Genomic DNA, 19568 nt, shown 5'->3' with positions numbered 1-19568 from the left:
CTTTCCCAATTACTTGATACGGCCTGCCCGATCCTAGGCCACAGCCTGACTACAGTCAATGAGAGGGAGCGAGAAAAGAGACATTTTCCATCTGCTGTGAAATTAGAGCAGCTCATTATAGCAGAGTGCTCTATGAGTGTGTGTTTATCCAATATTTAATTGCTTGAGGAGGTGACAATGGGAGGGACGATTCCCTGAAGTCCACACCTGGTTCGTGATGGATCGGCGTTTGGTGTAACCCAAACGGCACTACGAGGGATTGATAAAACCCCTCTCAGTGGAGCAGATGACTCAGTGCAGCACTTGAATAAACCATGACTCCAAACGTGCATCAATAATGCAGAGAGCTACTGTAACACATACAGCCGTTAAAGCGTAAGGGTACAACTGTTGGATCTAACGTTTATCAAGTTTTTGCAGACGTAGTTTAGTTCCAGGTTACACTAATATCCTGAATGATATGCAGAACGTAAGTGGGGCATGCTGTTTTTTTTTCTTCTTTTTCATGTCCTCATCATTTAGAGTGGGTATCTGTCTTTTAGCCAGTTCAGATCATTTCTCGCTGCTCTCCCCTAAGTTGCTTTATTTCGATTCCTCTTCTCAGTCTCCAGCATTTAATGCAAGTAGAAAACTGGTTGTTTCTACATTACAGTCATTGTGTACGATGAGCTAACAAAAAGTCATCTCAAATGGATTTATAAATGGTTTTGCTAGGTAGGGAAGCTGGGTGTCAGCGTCTTGTCTTGACGGTCATGTCTGTTCTGTCTTTGTTTAGCATGTCTTTGTTTGTCTTGTGTCTGAGCACATGGCTTTGACTTTGTTTTTGTTGGCCATGTGCTCCTCTTACCCTGCCTTCTTGTTTCCAGATACCCCGCCCCCTTGTTTAGTCCTAGTCTAGTCCTCATTAACTTGATTGTGTCCACCTGATCCTCATGTGCTCTGCTCCTTTGGGCTATGTTCACACTGCAGGCTGAAATGACCCAATTCCGATTTTTTTTGCCCCTATGCAACCTGTATCTGTTCTTTTCATGACAGTCTGAACGACACAGATCCGATCTTTTCAAATGTGACCCAGGCCACTTGGGTATGTGGTCCTGAATCCGATACGTATCCGATCTTTTGAAATGTGACCTCCGTCTGAATGGCCAGGCCACGTGTATCCGACCCGTACGTCATTGATACGCTACAAACGTCATAATTCTGCGTTGAAGTAGGCGGGAACGAGAAGATAAACTGATGAATTCTATATTAGTGAAGCCACTCACATCAGTATCCCACCACTCCTGGCTGCGACTCCGCACCCACACGCTTCTCTGTACCGACGTTGCTAACACTGCTCCACAAAACGCCATGGCCAAAGACCTTGCTCTCCTCCTCCTTTTTAATTTTCTTCTTAAAACGAGAAGATTGTAATTGTGCTGGCTCCGTTGGGAAAATAACTTTAATATTGCAGAGCTCCGCTGTTGACAACACTGTTGTTGACATCCAAGTTTAACGTTTAGCTACTTCCGCAAACAACGAGTGGCGTCGTTGAGCGTTGAGTACTCTTCTGTGCATGCGGGTCACTTCTGGGTCATTTCACGTTCACACAGGAGATCACAAAAGGTCGCATTTAATTGGAAATGTGAACGGCCTTGCAAAAAAATCGATTTTTTAAAAAAATCGGAATTGAGCATTAAGCCCTGCAGTGTGCCCCTTTCCCTCATGTCGTTGTTGGTTTGTTGTGTTTGTTCCTTGTAAGAGATTTTCTTGTCAGTCAACTAGTCATATTAGTAGTTATATTTTGTTCTCCTTGTCAGTCTAGCTTTGCATTTAGTTCTTTGAAGTTTATTAGGTTTTCTCTGTTTTTGTTATTTTTGCTCTAGTCTAATTCCTGTCTTTTATTTTTGCTCTAGTTTTCTCAAACCTCTAGTTTGGTTTCTTTCTTTATTTTGATTTGGTCTTTACCCAGTTTTTATTATAGGTAGATTAGATAGATAGATAGATAAATAGATAGATCGATAGATAGACAGACAGACAGACAGAGACAGGACATGAACATATTTATGTATAATATAATAAGTAGGTCTATAGTGGAAACTGGAATATATATATATATATATATATATATATATATATATACAAGTCTATATATATATAAAAAAATTTTTTTTTTTTTTTTTTTTTTTTTTTTTTACTTTTCATTCATCAAAGTATCCTAAAGAAGTATCACATGTTCTGAAAAAATATTAAGCAGCAGTACGGTTTCCAACTTTGATAATGAATCATCATATTAGAATGATTTCTAAAGGATCATGTGATAATGATCCTAAAAATTCAGCTTTGCATCACAGAAATAAATGATAATTTAAAGTATAAAAAATTTTAAAACAATTATTTTAAATTGTAATAATATATCACAATATTACATTTTTTCTGTATTTTTGACCAAATAAATGCAGGCTTGATGAGCAGAAGAAACTTATTTCAAAAACATAAAAAATAGTAATGTTTCCAAACTTTTGGTCTGTACTGTGTATGTATATATATATATATATATATATATATATATATATATATACAGACATACAAAGTATTTATTTGTCAGTTTTGTCCCTCAAAATTCCTTGCTTCTGTTTAAAACAGCTATAATTTTATTTATGGCATTTGTTCAATATTGTTGCTGCAAGCCAGCATATATTTATGAATGTCACAGATGCTGCTTACTCAAATTGACTGTACTTTAAGGCTGTATATTTTGTTTGTTAGGTGTAGCTTTTGTCTGGACTCTCCGAGGCCGACTCTATGGAGCACAAATAAAGCCTGGCACGTGATTTTAACAGGTTGTCCTTGTAGAATAAATTTCTCCAGCACTCACACAGAAGAAAATGTCTTGCTGATCTTTTACTATGTCTACTCTCACACACCATGGAATTAACTTCGCTCAGCCAGGCACCTTTGATTGATTTCAAGGCCTTTCTGTAACACAAAGTGCATTAAATCCCTTGTAAGGAATGTGGTCCAACATATTTGTAGTCATATTTCATATTCAACCATTGGATAGGAATGGTAACATTGTGGGATGAATGGATTTTTTTTCTGTGCCCTTGCTATGTATACATTGTCAAGGCAGAAAGACACTGCCATATTTCAAGTGACAGAAGAAAATAGCAACCTTTATATCTACTTTTTGCAAAATCATTTTATTTTATTTTATTGTAATCCTTTACAGGAAATGTACATTTAACATGCAGTTCGCTGGCTGCAAGTAAGTTTGACCCAGAAAAAGGGCTCTTGAACCATAAAATGGTTACAGTGCTGTAAAAGTACATTGAAAAGCAAATCAAAAATGGCCTGTTATCTTGAATTGGACTGCATTTCAGGAGAGGTGTTTTTTTTTTTTTTACAATGGAAAAATCTTTTGATTACAGGTGCTGGCTCCAGACCTAACCTTTAATCTGTTGCAGTCTGCTGTCTTCAGCATACAAGGTCTAAACCTCAATTAAAGTTTAGCTTGTGTAACTTAATCATTCCCCAATGGAAAATGAATGGCGTTTAACGCAAGTTCACAAGTAGAGACCTGTTGCACAATTCCTGTATGCAGTTCTCCAAAACTGTACGTGCTAAATATATTACTTAATCATAACAAAAATCAATGTTTTAACAGTTAATTGGCAGGAAATTCCATGTTTCTTTGAAATCTGTTCTACTTATGGCATTTCACACTGGTAAGTTTTCAACCACAAACTGACATTAGTATGAAATGTTTGTGGAAAGTTGTGCTCTACGTGCATGAGAAGGTGTCACACGAGGAAAACAACCGTTGCCCTCGACTTTGTGTCTTGCATCACTGAGAGGTTTATGATCATCATATTTGAAGTGGCTATAATATGATATCTCTGCATGATGTGGCGGCACTTCAACTGTTGTACATTTTCTTCAAAGTTGATGAACTGTTGTGATAGATAACTTGCCTTAGAATATTGTTTAATGATGCTGGAAGGAATGCATTTCAGCATTACATATATACATATGTGGTTAGAGTACATATATAGTTTTGTTATATATATATATATATATATAATACACACACACCATAAAAAGTTTCCTAAGGGAAACTTAATTAATTTATTAAGGGAATAAAGCTGTTCAAACCTACCTGGCTCTATGTGAAAAATTATTTGCCCCCTTCTTTTAAATCATGAAAGAACTGATTAACCACATTATTTTAGAAAGCCGAGTTAAATTCCACTTGCCACACTCAGGCCTGATTACTGCCAGACCTGCTGAATCGAGAAATCACTTAAATAGCACCTGTCTGAAGAATTGAAGCATGCTTGAAGAGCAAAACATCATGCCACAATCTAAAGAAATTCAAGAACAGATGAGAAACAAAATAGTTGACATGTATCAGTCTGAAAAGGTTTATAAAGCCATTTCTAAGGTTTGGGACTCCAGTGACCCCCGGTCAGAGCCATTATCCACAAATGGAGAAAACTTGGAACAGTGGTGAACCAACCCAGGAGTGGCCGGCCTACCAAAATTACTCCAAGAGCACGTAAAAGAACCCAGAACAACATCTAAAGAGCTGCAGGCCTCGATTAATATTAGTGTTCATGATTCAACAATAAGAAGAAGACTGGGCAAAATGACATCCATGGGAGAGTTCCAAGGCAAAAGCCACTGCTGACCAAAAAGAACACAAAGGTTCATCTCACATTTGCCAAAAATATCTTGATTATGCCCAAGACTTTTGGGCAAATATTCTGTGGACTGATGAGACAAAAGTTGAACTTTTTGGAGGGTGTGTGTCCCGTTACATCTGGCATAAAACTAATACAGCATTTCATAAAAGAACATCATACCAGCAGTCAAACATGGTTGTGGTAGTGTGAGGGTCTGGGGCTGCTTTGAAGCTTCAGGACCTGGACGACTTGCTGTAATTGATGGAACCATGAATTCTGCAGTCTATCAGAAAATCCTGAAGGAGAATGTCCGGCTGTCAGTTTGTGACCTCAATCTCAACCACACTTGGGTTATGTAGCAGGACAATGATCCCAAACACACCAGCAAGTTCACCTCAGAATGCCTCGGGAAAAACAAAATTAAAATTAAAATGAATGTTTTGGAGTGGCCAAGTCAAAGACTTAAATCTGACCAAGATACTGTGACATGACCCTTCAGTGTGGCTGAACTAAAACAATTCTGTAAAGAAGAGTGGGCCAAAATTCCTCCACAGCAATTTGAAAGACTCATTGCCAGTTGCAGTTATTGCGATTGCAGTTATTGCTGCAAAGTGTGGAACAAGCAGTTATTAGATTTAGGGGGCAAATACTTTTTCACATAGTGGGAGGCAGATTTGGACAGCTTTTTTCCCTTAATAAATGAAATCATTATTTCAGAAAGGCATTTTGTATTTACTCAGGTTATTTTTGTGTGATTATAATATATTTTTTTTGATGATCTAAATCATTCAAGTACGACAAATAAGCCAAAAATGCACAAAATAAAGGATGGAGCAAAAACTTTTCACAAGCTATATATATATATATATATATATATATATATATGATGATGTTGTGATATATTGATAAAATATAAAAAAAAAAAAAAGACCAGTTCTCACTTCTTAAGCATCAGTCAGCTGCACTATTTTAGAAATATTTTCTGCTCTGTAAAAGTGGTTGTGATGTGTTTTTACGCGTCTCTTTTCCCTCAGGATGGTGTTGAATATTTCCTCTTCCAATCTTGCTCTCTCTGCACTTTACATCTTTATAACATTTGTGTCATGCTGGAAAAAAACAATAGGCTTGAGAAGTTTTATTAGAATGGCTGAAAGATTGTGTTTGTGCTGTATACTGTAAAATGTTCAGCAAAATGTATCTCTTATATCGTAGCTGCACAAGTTCATACTAAGATTGCCATTAGGTCATAATTTATCTTAAATATAATCTAAACTATAATACAGTTCAAAAGTTTAGGGTCTATAGGATTTTTAAAAATAAATGATTATTATAAATGTATTTTAATAAATTGATCAAAAGTGAATATATGTATTTAATCTTTCTGTTCATCAATGAATTCTGGGAAAAATAGCACTGTTTTCTACAAAATGATTATAATAAGAAATGTTACTTTAATACCAAAGAATAATAAGGAATATGAGACATGAGGGTGAGTAAATGATGACAGAATTGATATATATACACACGTGCACGCACACACACACACACACACACACACACACACACATACAGTAAACACATGTATGTTCGACACTTTAAGCACAAAAAAAGCCTGTCATGTCTAGCAAATTCTCCTGCTGGTAACAGAAGCTGTTATAGTTTTGGAGCTTATATCAGCAACCTGGACCATAGCTTAAATTATTTCTGTTCTGCTATAAATGTGAGCTTTAGAGCTAGGCCTACAGGAGGAGTGTGTGTGTGTGTGTGTCTCAGAGAGAGAGAGAGAGCTAGTCCCATAGTGTCTGCTTGCTATTATAGTCATTAGCTGAGACGGCAGTATGATCATGCTCACTAAGTAAATTCTGCCTTTCGTGCCAATTAGAATAAACCATCCGCATCTGTCACAGAGGAGGGAGGACGCTTCTTGGAATGATGTGGAATTCAATTTATATAGTCGGGTGATCTCATGGGATATGAGGGTGTAGAGAGAGACACCCGCCTATCCAACTCTCTTCCCCCTATGTTCACAACTTAAGGATTTGTCTGTATCATAGATTGAAAATTCTTTGACAGGGTGCGTGCAGTGTCCGAAATGAACATCTGCTGATCATTAAATACAATCTCATGTGGTGCGACTCCCATATGTGTGTGTGTATTTGTGTGTAAATATAAAACATTTTTTGGAAACATATTAAACCAACCAGTGATCTTAATATACTATTGTAGTATTCAATAATATTTAGAATTAGTTATTTTTTATTTTTCATTTTAATTGTAGTTTAGGTTTTAGCAATTGTGTTGTGCTTTTGTCATTTTTATTTAAATTTTTTCATATTTCTATCTAGAAACTAAATTTATTATTTTTTGTTATTTTAGCACTTCATCATGATTTCAGTTTAAAGGCGACATTCTAATTTCGGTAATTTTGAAATAATATTTTTCATCTAATATTTTTTTTTTCAGCATTATTTGTAATCCAATTAGTTATAGTTTTAGATTAATTTTAAATTAACATTGAATCCAACATGACTAGAGTACATTTGTAAAAACTTGGCTAATTTAATTTATTCTTTTTTTTTTTGTAAACATTTTTATGCCATTAACCCACATTTTCTGTCAAATTCTACTTTTTGGAATGGAATCATCTGATGTTTTTAGGATGGAATTTTGTCTGTATTAAGTGTGAGAAACAAAATTACAATGAGTGATCCATAACACCTCTTGTCATTATTATGGCAGGTGTTGTTACCCATCACATTTTATGATTTTGATCACCTAGAGACAGTCTGTGTGTGAAGTGACACAAAGACCTGTACTTGCCTCAGTTTCATGACCGTTCCCTCGCCATTGACAGGTGTGGCAAAAAGTTACTTCAGGACATTGTGTGTACCAAAATGGCAGTAAATATTGTTTTTAGTATACTAGTGCTAACTTTCATTCCACTGTGGAATGGCTGTGGTTTTGGCCTCCACTCAACCAAGCCAGTCTAAAAGCCACAGTCTGCATGGGCTCAATGCCACGGAAAAGCATAAACACTTGCTCCACCGTGTCGTTGTGATGCTCCAAGCCAATGTTACTGGTGGTGATGTCATTGCTCTCAATCTCTCAATTTCTTTTTAACGAGGAGAAATTGCTAATGGCAGACACTTGGGTCGGGAACTGTTTTGTTCCGTTTGAGGAGATTATTCAAAGTCGGGTTCACGGACTGAAACGCACCCCTACATTTCCATGCATTTTATTAGAGTCGTGATTTAATTCATCCACTGAGCTGATTTTAGTCCTGCTGTGAGGAGAGGAGATTGTGCACTGCACTTGCCACTTGCCTGAAGTTTCCAGCTATTTCTAGAGAGGGTGAATTGTATGTGTTGTGTTCCTATGATGGGTAAATTTCTTCACTCTCTCTGGAAGAAATGACACCACAATCTCTCCATCATGCAAAGCCTCCTTATTTAGAAGCTGCCTGCCAATCAAAGTGAAGAGCTATGGCTTTATGAGTGTGATTGGTTGTGTGTTTGTGTGTGTGAATTTGAAGTGATCTAAAATTGTCAAAACCTCCTTTTGGGGACACCATCAGTTATAAAAACTGTATAAAAATTAAGTAAATAGGTTTTTGTATTATTTTATTTATGTAGTTACTGATTGATTGATTTGATTGATTGATTGATTGATTGATTGATTTGTATGTATGTATGTATGTATTTTGTCCAAATAAAAACTACAGAACATTTTCTGTTTGGGTGTGGGTTAAGGTAAGGTTATAATATTTATAACTACTGGTATATTAAAATGTATACTTAAAAAAAAAAAAACTGGGTAACAATATAACAACCATTTTCCATATATATACTATAATTAATTTTAAATATACTATACCATAGTACACGGTTTTTTTTATTTTTTTAGAATATTTAAACTCATTTTAATTTAGGGGTGAATTCAGATTAATTGAGACCTTTTTCCCCATCAGGCATCTCAATGGCAAAAAAACTAAATCCACCCATATAACTGTTAAATTGCCTACTTTTTAGAAATTAGATAAACCCATTACCATTAGCTGATGCACTCTACGCAAATAAATGAACCATAACTTTTACATTTTGCAAATCTAGATTATTAATAATTTTAATATTGTTTTAATAATGTTCATTGTTTGGTAATTTTTTCACTGTATTTTTATTAGAATTATAATTAACATGCTATATATCTGTGTATGAATTAATGTATTAATGAAAAAGTTTAAGGTACCTAATGCATCTAATTTTCATAAATTAAACCTTATTGTAAGTATTTTCCTGTAAAGGTTCATATTTTAACCCACAAATTGTCATTTGATGCCTTTATTGTTTATCATAGAATTTTTTTTTTAAATATTATACAAATAAAGTTAAAAGTAATGACAGTGTTTGTCATGTTTTGTCACCTTACTGCCTTATACTAATCACAACGGAAAGTGTTTGAGCAGCATTCTGTTTCTATGGTTACCTCCTCAGGGAGATGCAACTTCTGTTTGTGAGCGTTGCAAAATAATATGTACTTTTAAGACCCCCACCCCCCGCAATTTGCACCCTGTGCGTGGTGAGAGACAGAGAGAGTGTAATTGAGTTTGTGTAATAGTTTGTATGAGTGTGCTTGTGTGTGTGCATGTCCGCTGCGGTTTGTCTTTGACCTGATTGCTGAAGTGATTTGTCAGACTGGGCCATTGGCTCTTCTAGCACTCTGTGGCGCCCACCTACTTTTCCAACTCCACTTCAGTCAGCTGGGTCAGTCTGACTTTTTCTCCCCAACTCAGATCTGGGACATGGAGCCTTTTGAAGCCTTTGAAAAACTGTGTGATTCTAATCCAATATGCCACAGTTTGATTAAATATTTTGTAAAGTTTTTGTAAACAAAATATTGTTTCAGAGAGTCTTTACTGGTGTGAAGTTTAATGGAATGAAAAACAAAATGTCGGTGTTTTTATTTGTATTTTTTTACAGTGTCACTGTAGGGCCAGACCCCCCACTAAGTGTGTAAATTGTCCCTTTAAATAAACCACATGCCTGTGTCTAACTGTCTCTAAATAATCCTCAGCTATGTGTTCAAAGAATAGGGCCCAGCTTCTTGAGAATAAAAAAATACATGAATAAAGTTTAAAAATAAAAAAAATAATGTTATTAATAATAATGTTTAGACAAATATGAAATAACAATTTAAAGCTAAATATAAATATACAAAATGAAAAGTGCATAACAAAATTATTCAAACTAATAAAAGAACAACATAAAATACATGAATAAAAGCTAGTTCAAAATAAGATTAAATTTTGTATTAAACATATAAATATTACTTGTATGTGCATGTCTACTATATGCTAATAAATTGTGTATGATGATTATCATCTTAAAAATATATTTTCTTTTCACGTGTATGGTGTTATGTTTGTTTATGTTTTTGTTGATCATGTATATTTTGAATTATTATTATTATTGTTGTTGCTCATATTGCTCTCAATTAGAATTTTTTATTATTTGCTGATACTTTGCATGTATTGTAACTCTAAATGTTTGTTGTACAGATTTGTTATGTTGCAATTTGAGTAGTGTGCAGGTTATATACATATTTTCAAATGTGGCCAATGTATTTGATCATGAAGATGTACGATAGCTATGTGTGAGGGACAAAAAAGCGAATAATGGTTTAAGTATTAGGCTATATTCAGAATATAGTGAACTAGTCATATTCTAATTTTTGTTAGTGTGTGTGCTTTTTAATTCCTGTCCTTTTTGAAGCTTGACACTCCAGGGTCACTATAAACTGTTGTAAAGATTTTATTTCATTTTAGCAAGAACTATTCCTTTTAGTTGAGCTAGTGTGTAGCAGATAAAAATAGATAAAACCAGCATTTGCATTTCTCAGAATCGCAGTCTCTGAAGCATCGCTCAGTCTGTGTGATCAGTGTGTAATTTGCGTATCGCACATGCAGTTGCATCACAGACTGCAGCGGAAGTGGAAAGATTGCATTAGGCCATGGCATGATGTCATTGTAGCTGCTGATGCCCTCAGCTTTGCCTGGAAAACCATGATGGATGTAGCAAAGAGTGCTGGCGTAATCCTGTGACGTGTGTTTTTGGAGGCATGTGTGCTTCTCTGTAATCCCAGTGTGTCCGAGTGTGTTTGTAATCCTCTGTGTGTGTCTATACTGCATTGGTCCATTTGTTTTCCACCTCTTAAAAAACTTTATGCCTCTTTCAGGTGCTTATTCCTGTATTTTATTCTCTCTCTCTCTCTCTCTCTCTCTCTCTCTCTCTGTCTCTCTCTCTCTCTCTCTCTCTCTCTCTCTGTCTCTCTCTCTTTTTTTCTCCTTCCTCCATGCAGCTTTTCCCAGGGGTCCATGAGCTGTCAAGCTGTGAATTGTAATAAGCTCTTCCTTTCACCTGTGGAAAATGTATACAATCTTTCTGTGAATTGCTCCCATCTTTTTGAAGATTGCTCCAAACGATCAGAGATTTCTCTGAATGTAGAGGGAGCTGCATGCATCTGTTTCCAATGCTCTTAAAGGCCCCATATGCGGTTTTCTATCTGGCCACTGATTTTTTTCTCATGCATGGCCACATATGTCAGATGTCATGTGCCACTGTGCAGCGCAATTGACCTATCTGTAAGCCCCGCCCCCTTAGTTTCTGTTGCGAACTCGGACAAACATTTGCTAACTGTTTGTTAGCTCCATGGAGGGATATAAAAAAGATTTTAAAATAAATATTGTGGGCATTTATTTGGAAGTGAGGGTTTACAGATCAGAATGCAAGTGGGAGAAGTCTCATGTTACGTTCGTCATGATCGCGGATGACAACATCCTGGATCAACACTGTATCGCAGGGTACGATTAAATAAATTAACATTTAATCAATTTAATATGAAGAAACAGTGAAATGTTGACCTTTGTCTATTTGTTTTTGCCCTACACTGTATAAGACGCAAGAACAGTCCGCTATTTAGGTTTGTACTTTAGCATGGACTCACTAACTTTAACGTTAGCTAATTTTAGCCAGAGATACCTTGCTGAAGCACAAGACGACATTAACGTTCTGCTTGAGCAGATGAAAATTGTAAACTTAATGAGAGTATAACAACCAGAAAATAAATGCTTTGGGACATTTTGGTCCGTTTTATTTGGGTTTAGGAAATAGAATAAAATAAATTCCATTGCCCATCCTCTCAGGATACCTGGAATCAGTGTTACAAGTACCCCAGGAACATCGTTTTTTCCATTTTAAAGCAAATACCCCATAAAAACGATGCAAGCTTCGGATCTTCCAATTTTTCTCTATGGCGCTAAAACCATCTCTGTTACGTATGGTAACCTTCATTCCCTGATGGGGGTAATGGATACTTTGTGTTGAGTTAATGACACTGGGGTCACTCTTGGTAGCCCAAACTCCTCTGACATCTTTGATAAAGGCCAATAAAATTAGGAGGGCAGAATTTGCTTAACTGGCCACTCCCCTGACATCTGGGAATAAATTCTGTTCTAAGTCGAGGAGCATCTCAACCCACTCAGAGGCAATTTGTTGTGTTGTGACATGAAGAACACAACATCTCTGTTCCCTCCATCAGGGAATGAAGGTTACCAACATGGATAGGCGGAGCATGTGTAAGGCTGAGCTTTCCCCTGGCCAAGGGGGCTTGGGGCAAACATGTCACTAAATTGTACAAAAATGCCTCTGCACAAACAAATTAAATCTATTACGTCTGTTGCTAAAAAAGTGTAAATGAATAGAAAGTGTTGACTGCAGCATTAAATTAAGATTTGCTTATGTTGCACCATATTTCATTTTTAGGCGTTTTTACAGTGTTGCATATTATAACCAATCGCACACAATTCTGTTGAGCTTAGGAATGCAGTGGCCAATCAGAGACGTTCAGATGAGTCATCGCAGAAACTCGTTAGCTTTGTTGAATGCTTGCACATTTGATGACTGAATTCCATGAATTCTTTCATCATAAAAAACAAAGCGCAGATGTACGTACAATATAAGTAAGGAATTTGTTTCGCAGTGTGTTCAATTTCAGTCATTATAACAATACATGCGATAGAATGAAGTTAGTGATAATGTCATTCCTGTACATAATTTATTCACTGTTTGAATAAACATGGCAAGGAAATGTTAGGCCTATATAATTATCTATTTCTAATGTTTTAATTTCATTTTAATCACATTAAATGCAATTTCTGTTCCATTAAACATATTTTATTAGCCTACATGACATGTGTGGTTATTGCCTAAAAAGACAGGTTTATGATGTTTGTAGCTAATAGATTTGACTGCTTTTAGCCTTACCCTGGAGTGGGTTCACCCTCTGCCTATGCTAATACATCATTCACTCTGACCTTGTGTCAAGTGTATGACACTAGGGGTCCCTGTACTAAACACCACAGCTGCTGAACTGTGGAACTGCGTCACAAGTCCATGGGGGTGCAGAAGTTGACATGCCAATGTGTCAACAACCAAATGCACCTCTCCTTCTCATAATCTTCCAATGCCCAAGACTTAAGACTTTACTCTCCAACATCCGGGAGAGCCGCCTTAGAGGCAGAGGTCCCATCAGCCGAAGCCTTTTCCCATAGTAATACTCATTATAATATAACAGCTGAAAAGTATTGGTAGTAATGTTGGGACAGTGACTATTCACCCTAGGGAAAAAGGCACTACGGAGATAACATCCTACCAGGTGGGGATGTAACATGTGAAGATTCACCTATGGACTTACAGAGGAAGTACCACATAGGGAAGGTAGTGGGGTGGGCTCCGTGTAAGGTGAGAAATACCAAAACCCAGAATCTATCGACAGAATGTCTGTCTTGGGGAACATTGAGCCTCGGGGGCAATACAGTGGAGCAGTGGTTTCAACCTGTGGGCCGCGGCCCCCTAGTGGGTCGCGATGGTATTGCAGGTGGGCCGCCAATTTCTAATAAAATAAATAATAATATATTTCATATATATAATTAAATAACAAAAAATACATATTAAACTGTTACTATGCTTCCACTATTCGAACTTGCTGATTGGTTTATGAATAAACCGCCAATTTATCTGAGATATTTTTGCTGCATATGCTACAGAACAACAAATTCAAACATGCATAAATGCTGTCAACATGTCTACCCGCTGCCGAGCTCTGCCTGGATCTGGTTTTCCCGTTTTGCTGAGCGGTGCCAGTCCGAGTTATTTTCTGTTCATTGCCAGTTCATTCTAGGGCTGTGCGATTAATAGAAATCGTCATAAAATCACGATTTGAGCCCGCACGATTTCTAAATCGCTTTATAGCACGATTTTCCGCAGCCCTGACCTCCCGCAGTATGCTATCCGATCCAATCAGAATGCAGCGCCTAGCGCGAGAACAGAACAGACTGAGCATATGCCTAACTCCAGGTTAACACACTGTCTGTGATGCGCCTTTTTTCCGAGCCCATGTTAACGGATCAGAGCGTTCACACTGCACGCGGTAAAAGGCTAGAAATAAAAAGTGAAGTGACATTCAGCCAAGTATGGTGAGCCATACTCAGAATTTGTGCTCTGCATTTAACCCATCCGAAATGCACACACACAGTGCAGTGAACACACACACACACTGTGAGCAGTGTGCACTCATTTATGCTGCGGCGCCCAGGGAGCAGTTGGGGGTTCGATGCCTTGCTCAAGGGCACCTAAGTCGTGGTATTGAAGGTGGAGAGAGAACTGTACCTGCACTCCCCCCACCCACAATTCCTGCCGGCCCGGGACTCGAACTCACAACCTTTCGATTGGGAGTCCGACTCTCTAACCATTAGGCCACGACTCCCCTTGTGCGAAAATAGGAGGAGACACGTTTTAAATGCGCACACTCTCTCCGGGTGAGAGCAGCGTGTATCTGAGCAATCTCTTCTGGTTTTGTGACAGAGCAAAAGGAAATCTGCGTGCAAGCGGAGAGATTCGCGCTCGTGCATTATTTTAATGTGCTTTCGCGTTACAATAATGCGCACTCTCTGCTGCTTCTGCACCACACACACATACTGTATATATTTATATATTTATTTATTTATTTGCCGTAAGTCTATAAATATTGTTACACCTTTACTATAGTGATTATTTTGACTTATGTCTGTTCTAGAGACGTTACAACTTTTTGATAAAGCTCTAATTGGTTTTCTTTTGGAAATATGTTTCAAATTCATCCTGAATGCATTTTTTGACTGTAAAGCATATATGTGTGCGTCAAAATTGTGATCGAAATAGCTAAATTGATCAAAGAAATCGCGATATGTTTTTTTTTCATATCACACAGCCCTAGTTCATTCAATAAATACAGTTAACAATCTAGCTTTCTGAGTACTTATTTATTAACCCAACAATAGCGGGGTCAGTTATTTATTTTTTATTTTTTGCAGTGGGCCGCGCAAACATATATGTTTGGTTGTGTGGGCTGCGAGTTGAGTACTACTGTTGAGTCTCACAGTACGTAGGGAGAGACCGCTGACCATGCCTTAGATCCAACGACAAGGAATCGAGTGGTGAATGATGCAACTCTGTGAGATACGCTGCATTCGGCTCCGAAAAACACAACCTCACAGCTTACACAGGTTGTATCTTTCATGTAAGAGAGATGATTGATTGGAAGGCTAAAACAGGAGGAGATCTGCAAGAGATTTATAGCTGTGAAACCCTTGTATCATAATTTAATCCAATAGTCTGAATAGTGCATGTTTGTTTAATGGAATGCAACAATTATTTTTTTGCTTTTTATTATTGTTATTAGTATTATTTTAGGTAATATTGCAGTGTTTAAGATTGTAAAAGAAAAAAAATGAAACACAAAATATTTATTATTTTTTAAATATATTTTATTAATATTTTGGGTAATATTTCAGTGTTTTATGCTGCAAAAGAATAAATAATAATGATGATGGTGATGATTATTAAATGCAAAATGTTAAATACTGTTGATGTTAAATGAATAAAAACAGAAGATCTTATACAAGTTTTTATTAATATCTTATTTGTGTATTATTTTTATTTTATTAAAAATAAAATAAATAGAAAACAAAACAAATTAAATATTTAATTATAATATAATTCCCTTTATAATCCCTTTTAAAATATTAAAGAATTTATATTAAAAGGGTTGCTGTGCTATGTATAATGTCAGATGTCTTTAGAATATTATAGACACGCCCAATCCAATTGATGATCAATGTACTATTCTCTTGCTAGATGAAGAGAAAGCCTTTGATCAGGTCAAGTGGACGTATCTTTGGTCAGTTTTGAAGTGTTTTGGATTTGGTCCCACATTTTATACTTATGGTACAAACTCTATACAAATTATTTTGCACGGGTTTCGACAGGGATCAGTTTCTCGAGTGCTCTGCTGGCAGAGGGACAAGACAGGGCTGCCCATTGTCACCATTGCTGTTTGCCTTCTCGTTAGAGCCTCTGGCACAAGCAATTCGTCAGGATCATATAATGTCCCCCATTACTATAGACAACTTTAAACACCACATTTTTCTTTTTGCTGATGATATTTTACTGTATTTGTCTAACATTTCTTCCCCAATTTCTCAATATCTTAAAATATTCAACGATTTTAGTAAAGTAAGTGGTTATAAAATTAATTGGGAGAAATTGGTACTATTGCCACTGTCCATGCTGTGTGATACTGCATGTGTGTCGTCTCAATCACAGTTACTAATGCATTCACATACTTTGGAATTCAGATCTTTCCCTCACTTTAGGCTGTGGTCAAGCAAAATTATAGTTCCTTATTCAATAATATTAGACGAGACATAGAGAGATGGGGATGCATTATTACTTTCTTTGCAAGGTAGGACTGCAATCATTAAAAGAAATGTTCTTCCTAGGCTTCTATTTTTATTTTCCATGATTCCTCTTTCTCCATATAAAACTTTTTTCAAATAGATGAATTCCATTATAACTAAATTCATTTGGAACAACCAACATCCAAGAATTCACTTTAAAACATTACAGAGAAGTCCTCCCAAAGGAGGTTTGGCATTTCATAACATTCATCTATATTTCTTGGCATATCAGCATGCTTGGCGTAACATAGACACATCTGCTGTACATCCACATTGACTACAAGATATGTTATTTATTGGTTTATCTAAGAAAGCCCTAAGGTTTGATAATAAAATTGTGGGTAACTCTCTTAAAATGTTGTGCTATGTTTTTTACAAATTCATTGGAGCTTCTAGCAAATTTGCAAAAGAGTACTTGATTTGGTATAATAATAATATACAATCTGGAAAACAGCCCTTTGTCTTTAAGCCATGGTCTGATCAAAGTGTATTTGATCTGGGTGATATTTTTAATAATCAGGGTCCTTTCAGGATTTGAAAATGTTACAATCTTCTTGGATATTCCTACTTTCTGTATTTAAGGTTGAGAAGTGCAATGTGTACATACAGAGTACCGTGGAAAATGTAACCTGGACACTCATCCACTGATGAACTGTGTGAATTTTTTTTTCAGAATTGTGGAGCAGTCTCATTTATTTATAATAAACTGCTTAAGTATGGTTTCTGTGCACTTCCCATCACTACAATATGGGAAAAGGAACAGGCCCCCTATAAACCTAACTGGGACTGGATGTGGGAAAGTATTCCTGCGATGTCCAAGAATCCTACCTATTAACTTGAAACACTTTAAACTGATTCACAAGGCCTATGCAATGTGTTACACAGAATGAAGCACTTGCCTACTCCTTTATGTCAGTTGTGTAATTCAGATACTGTGGGGACCTATATGTACATTCTTTGACTGTCCAATTATTAGTACATTTTTGGATAAGGTTTTTCTAATGGTCTCAGAACTTTGTGATAGGTTTATTCGTAAACATCCCATTATTTGTTTGCTGAATGATGATTATGATCTTAATTTAAATGAAATAACTGCAGCCAAGAATTTTTATTTGGTATGTACCCACATTCCCGGCTGACAAAACGTGGTTGTAAGTCATGTATGTTGGCTTTATTCTACAATAAATAAACAATACAAAAGAAATTATATTTAAATCAAAAGGAATGAAGAATTTATCCGTATTGCACCACTCAAACAAAATCCATTTCTATCTTTCAATGTCTGTTTCTGTCTTTGGCAGCTCCCGTGGTTTTGGCTTTGTGTTCTGCTCTGTGGTTTCTGTTTGTAGTAATGATGGAACATTCTAACTTCCTTGTGGTTGCAAGCGGTTTTTTTTTCTGTGTGAAAATCTGGCCAGTGGTAAAATCCATGATGTCATTGTTTATATGTTTGTCCACGTGTTTGGAGGAATGGCAGAAATGTAGTGATGTCACCACAATACTCGTGTGCGTGTCGTATGTCTGTCTGCACTTGTGTGCATGCGTGTGAAAGCGTGTGTAAGAGAGGGAGTTTAAAATGATGATGTAGCATAATCTGAAATACAGGGAATTGCAGCTGTTTGCTGATTCCGGGTGTGGAGTAAAGCAGGCTTAAGTTATGTCATCAGCCCCTCTCTGCTCTCCTGCGATGATGCCACAAGCACACCGCTCTGCTCTGGACTGAACCGAAGGACAGTGTGTGTTAGTGGGGCGTGGGGAGAAGGAAGTCATGTATGAACAAGCATTTACTATATCACTTTGAATATATATATATATATATATATACACACACACACACACACACACACACACACACACACACACACACACACACACACACACACACACACACACACACACACACACACACACACACACACACACACACACACACACACACACACACACACACACACACACACACACACACACACACACACACACACACACACACACACACACACACACACACTTACTTTTGGGAAGTCGTGGCCTAATGGTTAGAGAGTCGGACTCCCAATCGAAAGGTTGTGAGTTCGAGTCCCGGGCCGGCAGGAATTGTGGGTGGGGGGAGTGCATGTACAGTTCTCTTTCCACCTTCAATACCATGACTTAGGTGCCCTTGAGCAAGGCATTGAACCCCCAACTGCTCCCTGGGCGCGGCAGCATAAATGGCTGCCCCCTGCTCCGGGTGTGTGCTCACAGTGTGTGTGTGTGTGTTCACTGCTCTGTGTGTGTGCACTTCGGATGGGTTAAATGCAGAGCACAAATTCTGAGTATGGGTCACCATACTTGGCTGAATGTCACTTCACTACATTTTTTTCACTACATATATATATATATATATATACAGTACAGACCAAAAGTTTGGAAACATTACTATTTTTAATGTTTTTGAAATAAGTTTCTTCTGCTCATCAAGCCTGCATTTATTTGATCAAAAATACAGAAAAAAATATATAATATTGTGATATATTATTACAATTTAAAATAATTGTTTTTAAATTTTTTATACTTTAAATTATCATTTATTTCTGTGATGCAAACTGAATTTTAGGATCATTATCACATGATCCTTTAGAAATCATTCTAATATGATGATTCATTATCAAAGCTGGAAACAGTTCTGCTGCTTAATATTTTTTCATAACATGTGATACTGTTTTAGGATACTTTGATGAATAAAAAGTAAAAAAGAAAAAAAAGAAGCTATGTTTTTAAAATATAAATATTTTGTAATAACAATATACACTACTGGTCAGTAATTTGGGGTCAGTAATTTTTTTTCTTTCTTTTTTTTTTTTAAATAAAACCAATACTTTTATTCAGCAAGGATGTGTTAAATTGATAAAAAGTGATAGTAAAGAAAATATATTATTAGAATATATATTATTAGATTTTTTTTTAAATAAATGCAGTTCTTTTAACCTTTTATTCATCAAATATAATGATGCTGAAAATTCAATAAATAATACATTTAAATATTAAGTATTTATTATACATGGAAAAAAATTCAGATTCTGCACTAGACCTAC

General features: G+C 36.4%; 1 long non-coding RNA gene across 1 annotated transcript in view; it reads left to right on the top strand.

Annotated features, from left to right (window-relative positions):
- Window positions 1-11180, top strand: part of LOC132105758 (uncharacterized) — a 73710-nt gene extending 62530 nt beyond the window's left edge. The window contains exon 3 of the long non-coding RNA XR_009423992.1: window positions 11019-11180. This is a non-coding gene — a long non-coding RNA (uncharacterized LOC132105758). The remainder of the gene's footprint in view (window positions 1-11018) is intronic.
- The last annotated feature ends 8388 nt before the right edge of the window (window positions 11181-19568 follow it).

This window comes from Carassius carassius, chromosome 26 (assembly GCF_963082965.1).
Source record: "Carassius carassius chromosome 26, fCarCar2.1, whole genome shotgun sequence".
Classification (NCBI taxonomy): domain Eukaryota; kingdom Metazoa; phylum Chordata; class Actinopteri; order Cypriniformes; family Cyprinidae; genus Carassius; species Carassius carassius.
Note: the sequence above shows the minus strand (reverse complement) of the source record. Positions and strands in the feature narration are given on the sequence as shown.